A 6,754-nucleotide genomic window follows, 5' to 3' on the forward strand; every position below is an offset into this window, starting at 1 on the left:
ATACCCAATTATCCATGACGAAAAACCAGTGCCACCGACTGAATTCAAGGACGGCTATTCTTACACCACCATTTTCTCACAATCAAGCCCAAAAAGTTCCTTACATAACACTCTTCATGAAAATGAAACATTAACAAAATTCAATGATGCAAATTGAAACCATAGCCAAAGCAAGCTAGAACTACTTAATAGCAGCAGAATATTAGCATTGTCATTCCAGTGAACGCTACTAAATCCAGAAAACGATGCTAAAAATTCCACTAATTTAGACCTAATAGTTGAGAATCAGACTGTCAATCTGATAATTAGAATAGCTCACCAAGAGGGTTTCGTGTCCCAAACAGAATCGTACTCGAGAGATAGGTAATTAAGGTATCCATCCATGTCATCAACGACGCCGTTTTCATCCATGAACCTCGATGATTCACTTGACGATGACGACCCATTTGGGAAATTCCCTCCAAAAACGACGACAGAGCTCTTCTTCGTTCTTGTATGCGTTGCTGGAGAGAAATTAATGGAATTGGAGAGATGGGTTTGTGAAGAAGATGAATGGCGAGCTGTGAGATTAAGTGGCAGTGACAGAGATAGTGGGAACAAGGATGAAGCAGCCATTTTTGCTATCTGTCTACCGATAATTTGAGTTTGGAATTAAGAAAATTGATCTTTTTTGGAATGGTCTTTCACTTTTCTCGTCCTTTCTGCATTGACTCGATTCAGAATTCAGATAAACGTCATCGCAATAAAAATGTAAAATTTATTACATAGTAAAAATAACTTACTTTTTACATTGTACACCCTTTCACTAGACATTCTTTAGGTTTATATCTAAAAATTATTTTATCGGTTAAACTTGTAAACTTCTGTTAGGTAAAATGAACTAACTACCCCCTGATATTTGTCAAATATAAAGATGGTCAAGGGTTGTTTCGGGCCGGATCTGAGTTGAGAAAGTGTGAACGGATTTTGATCGAGTGTTTTCCCAAAGACCTGACAGGTTGGTCAATAATCTGGTCAATATGTCATTTGTATGGCACATGTCACTATTTATTTCGTCCACGAGTCAATTTATTTGCCACGTGTCACTGACCCACGTGTCATGATCTCATTTGGCACATCATCGAAATTGCCACGTAAGATTCAACCCGTCGGATCGCGGGTCGAAAATTTTGAACCTGCCCTGAACCGGTTTTTGGCGGGTTTGAGTTGATTTTCGGTTGGGGCGGGTTTAACCGGATCGAGTCTGGATTTGACCAGACCAGTTCAGGGTCGAGTGCGATTCAACCCTCAACCGTGACCATGTCTTCGTAGGGGTGGAAATCTGTCTGTTTCAGTTGGATTCAACCCTGAATTGTGACTATACCTTCGTAGGGGTGGGAATATATCGGTTTCGATTGGTTTTTAGCCAAAATCCAACCGAACCGACGATGGTCCTTTTTGTCGACCTCTAGAAAATGGGAATGAAATGGGCTTTAAAGTGAAACATAGAACATTCTCACTAGAAGGGCCAACTTGAAGGGGTCAACTTTGTCATATCAATGATGCATAGATAAAGAAAAAGATTAATATATTTTTTATTTAAACACTCCATTGCATAGTCCCAACTTTTTGAGTCCCAAATAAATTATTTTCATTTAAATTTAATCAAAAAAATTAAATGATTGATGTATGAGTCAATGGTCCTACAAATTTAATAATATAATATAAAAAAATGAAAATTGAGACTTAAGAAAGAGGATCGTGGAAGGAGAACCAGAACGAAAAAATATTGGACGTTTCTCTATCACATTACTGCTACATCCTTCACTAAAATGTAAAAATAAAAAATCAGTACCAACTTTAAAGTTGGTCTTGGATTGGTGGAGATGGTCTTAAGGATCAAATATATGGTTTTGTAATTATTTTTTGGGTGCAGCATGTGCAATCTGCAACATTTCACGAGAAAACAATCCTATAATTAATGTACTAATGTGGGAGGAAAGTGTAGACTAGCTAGCCAAAACAGAATTGCCTAAGTAGCACACATACAAAGTAGGAACTAGGAACAAGTCTAAATGAATGATGGGCTAATTTTGAAAATTGCATTAGGCCAACCACATTTATAGTAGATGCACATGATCGAGCTTCAACCAACTTTTATTAAAGCTTCCTAATTCTAACTAAAATCTGAAATTTAGTGGAGTTGATGTCATCCACAAAGACTTCCCTTCTCACATTTGGTTGTCCTTTTGACGAAGATTCTTAAGATAATACTCTGTCCTTCCGTAGAAGAAGGCTGTGTGTTAACAATTTAACGCCCGAGCTACAAAGGGGTGGCTTTTTCATCGTCGGCCATGATTGACAAGCAAGGAAGGGCTAGTAAAATGAAACATTGAACCAGGGAAATTTCAAAATGGACAACAATATCATGTTGAGAACACAGAAGTGAAATATGTTCGACACAATTCCACGTTTAAGGACAAGTCAATTCTATCCATCAACGTCCGAGAAGATTATATTACCTCTTCTCACAGAGTTACCATTCTATGATAGTAGAAAGGGATACACATCAATCAAAGGAAATAGTAGCATGCCAATTATGTCAAAGTTACCTTCATCAAACCTTTTGACATTAAATTGAGAAATCTTTCAGCATACCTGTTCACTGGCTGCTGCGAAAATTCTAACGCTATTCCCAATGTACTGCAGCAAAAACTAGAGAAATCAATGCTCCAATCCTAATTTCAGAGAAATAAGACTCACATCTCTAGCTAACATTAATTACAATAATGGAGAAGAAAGCAGGAGCTCTTACTGCTATGCATTCATTTTCAAAGATCCATTAAACAACTATCAATCATTCTCAGGAGGCATTTGAAAGCTTTCTAGAACAAAAGCTCGTAAAGATACTGGTACATATAACGTATTTAAAGCTACTTGGGATGGAATAAATCTGGAAAATTTATAATGCATTCACTGTATCTCAACAACATAATCTGTTAAAAACGATTTCTTGAAGTATATATATGCTAACACTCAAAAAAGAATAAGAAAGTACACTATTATTCATTCTTCCAAGCATACAAGATGAGAGAGAATCCAAGTCCTTGTAATTGGTAATCTCTAAATTTCTGAGAGTAAGACCAGGTCAATACGGAAGGATCAAAAATAGACTGGCTAGCCCACAATTTCTCGGCAGAGAGGCACGTTTGGAACATGAAAACTGCATTTCCAATGGAATGACCAAAGAGCCAATTGTGAACATCCCAAAACACCTCAACAGGAACCCCATCCACTAAAATAGTATGGTTCCCACGAAACTTCCATTTCAGCCTCTTCACCTGCAAAACTAGCTTGCTATCGATCCGAATCATCAAGCAAGGATCTTTCAAATCAATCGTGTCGCACTCGATTGAGACATCGTGAATCTGCCCTTTATCCGAGAATTGAACCTTGGCACCGTAGAATTTCTTGCCGAAAATATGCTCTCTCTTGGCAATGAACACGGCATTTGAAGTAACCGGATCCGAATTAATTTTCTTATAAGCCTCCTTCTTCAAATCACCGAGAAGCAAAACGATTTCTTGGTTAAATACAATAGCTAGATAAAACCCTTCTAAAGGTTCAGGCCCTGAACCAAATCTAGCATAAGACAAATCCCAATATATATCAATCTTGCTTGAATCTACTACCCTCTAAACTCTTAGAACCTTTCCTCTTAGAGAATAGCCATGGCTTTATATCAACTTTACAAAGGCAATGATTAGCAGAAGAATCATCAATCGAAATACCAAGTCCTTGACCCATCAAGAGTTTTGTCCAAGTAACAGTAATCAAGCAACAACGACCACGCAATCTAGATTGATAAACACATGTGACCAAGTTTTGAGCAGATTTATTACTACTAATAGCACTAGATGATGATGAAGATGATGATGAATCAGCAACTTGAACTCCATTTTCACCGAAACAAGACGGAAAATCCCTCATTTTCAAAATTAAAAATGACTCCTTTTTTGCAAAAATAAATTATCTGTACCTCGAATTAGAAGCTGAGATCAAAAACCCATCTGAGAAATGCTTGGAATTGAAGTGGGTTTGTTGTTTGGAATGAAGTTTTCGATACAAACGAGAGAGAGAAATCAGAATGTCTATCATTCAAAGTCTATCTCAGTAAGTATCCCAAAAACTTTAGCCAAGTAATTTAATATAGAAAGAAGAAGAAGAAGAAGAAGAAGAAGGTCTAATCTAATCTAAACATCACATGGGATTGGTTCAATTGAAGCAAGGAGAAACGAGTTGTGAAGATCTTCTAAATAAATAAATATATGACGAAAATGGCAGCCATAGATACAATAGTTTTTACTGTAAAAGCTAGCTAAGCTCTTCTCAGGTAAAATTACGCAGCGATGTGGTGGGAAAGAAAATTTATTGGGTATATATGTTATATCGATATATGTAAATTTTGTCTATATGGTAATGTACTCAATTTTTTTAGACATTTTTTATGGATCTAAAAAATTTTACATGTCAAAAAATATTTCGTAATGGATAAATAATAAGGTGTTAATTTCTCTTTTGGAAAAGTCCGAGGAAGAATATTCATCTACCTTTTTTTTATTATTAATACCGTAGATTTTGATTAGAGCTGTTATTTTTATTTATATATTTCAAAAAATGCTTTGGAGTATGACTTCGAAAATTTCTAGTTTGGTCTGATGTTCAAAAGAGTTTTCTTTTTATATTACATTTATATTTTTTACAAATCTTCTAGACATTCGAATTTTGATTTTGAAAAGAAGAGGCTATTAGTTAGAGATTTTTTTATTTCGTTATGTAATTCGTCACTATTTACACGTAATTCAGAAATTCATATGAAGTTTAATTATATTATTATATATTATATCTGTATTATAATAGTAAATAATATTTTATATTTTTAAATGTATTTAAATAGATATGTATCTAATGATGATTATTGTCTAAATGTATGTCCATATAAATATGAATGAATATAAAAATATAAAAAATAATTTATTGTGATATGGAGGGAGTATTTTATAAGAAAATTGTGAACTTTTCAGAGAAAGATATGAAATAGATATTTTATGTTATATGATTCAAAAATTATACCTATCGATGGCGGGTTGCACACTTGACACTTAGCACACATGAATTTTTCTATTAGGTATATAAAAATTTAGAGGTGTTAATGCGTTAAGATGTGATTGATTCATATTTAATTTTACATATATATAATATGCTTCATTATTTGACGTATTCAATACGAGGACTTTGTTTGAGCGAATGAGTGATTTGCAGAAATAGTTTGGGGTCAAATTTATGAATTCGGAATTCGAAATTGATATATCAATATCATTCTATATGAGACGACCGGAACTTTATTATAGTCTAAAAATGATCGAGTTTGGTAGACCTTGGCAAAGTTTGGGTATTCTAAGGTGATTGAAATAAATAAATATCATTAGGTCGGGAGTTCGATCGAATGAAAAAAAATTATGTGATCAGTTTTTTATCGCTTCGTGTGCTGACAATTGAAACGAACGATTAGTCTTATTGTTTGTTCGGCAGTGAGGATACCCGAATATATATATATATATATATATGCTACAATTAAATTAAATGAAAACTTAAATTGGGGGAGCCCATCTATTTATTTGCCTTCCGAAGGCTTCATTATTTTGCTGGATTGATTTAATATCTGCCATTTTTTTCCTGATTGGATGAGGTATAACGTCATATATAGCACAAAAAGTGATACAAATAATAACCAAAAATATGAATGATTCTTCTAACTAATAAATGTGAGTTGAGTCAAAGCTCAAAAAAGCAACTATGCAAGCATGCCATTTCCAATATTTTTCTAAGTCATAAATCTTAATGGAATTTTCCCGTCTTTCTGCTTTTAATATAATTTTTTCTACTTAGTTCAAAAGAAAATATGCAAGATTTCCTATACAACTATGGTCGCCATTGATGTTGTCCAAAAGTTTCATGTTCTTCCCCGATCGATTGTGAATCGACCAATATAAGTCGGGTTCAGTCCATATTCCGATCACCTACCTCAATATAATCATTAACAATTAATTGATTAAAGAAGAACATAAAACTTTCGGACAACATCATCCCCTTTTCGATTGAAATAAATTGTGATCAATAGTAGATGCACTTCGGTCGCCATGGTCCTTTTCATGTGCATTTTATTTAATTCTTCTGAAAATCAAGACAACCAATATTGTTCATTAAATTCGATCGAAGGGGAGAAAAAATTTAGCAATTCATGGGTAATGTTTCAATTGTGATATGTCCCCATTCTCGAGTGATATGGCAAGGGGAAAAAAATTACATATAATTTGAATCCTTTACATTTCCATCTTTTATATATATATATATATATATATCTTACATAATAATTAATTAAACTAGGATCCTCTCTCTCATACTCAAATAAATTATCATTTCCATTATAGTTTATACTAAACTATCTCTATATATCTCTAACTAATAGTCACTTTTATATGATGTGCTTGACTTTATGAGTACTAAGCGCTTAGAAGGAGACGGTAAACTTGGTTTTAAAATTTATTATCAAAAAGTGCATTGAAAAAAAAATTAGTTAGGGACGGAAGAAGAGAGTACATTTTAGAAAACAAATATGCGAGTGGGAGTGCTTGAAAAATCATGTCGAAATATATACCAAAAAATAATTAATTACAAATAGTATATAATACTAAATAAATTTACATGCGTTAAT

General features: G+C 33.7%; 1 pseudogene; it reads right to left on the reverse strand.

Annotated features, from left to right (window-relative positions):
- Positions 1-3,041: 3,041 nt before the first annotated feature.
- Positions 3,042-3,969, reverse strand: LOC139881432 (uncharacterized; annotated as a pseudogene).
- Positions 3,970-6,754: the final 2,785 nt, after the last annotated feature.

The sequence above is a fragment of the Rutidosis leptorrhynchoides genome, unplaced genomic scaffold, assembly GCF_046630445.1.
Source record: "Rutidosis leptorrhynchoides isolate AG116_Rl617_1_P2 unplaced genomic scaffold, CSIRO_AGI_Rlap_v1 contig154, whole genome shotgun sequence".
Classification (NCBI taxonomy): domain Eukaryota; kingdom Viridiplantae; phylum Streptophyta; class Magnoliopsida; order Asterales; family Asteraceae; genus Rutidosis; species Rutidosis leptorrhynchoides.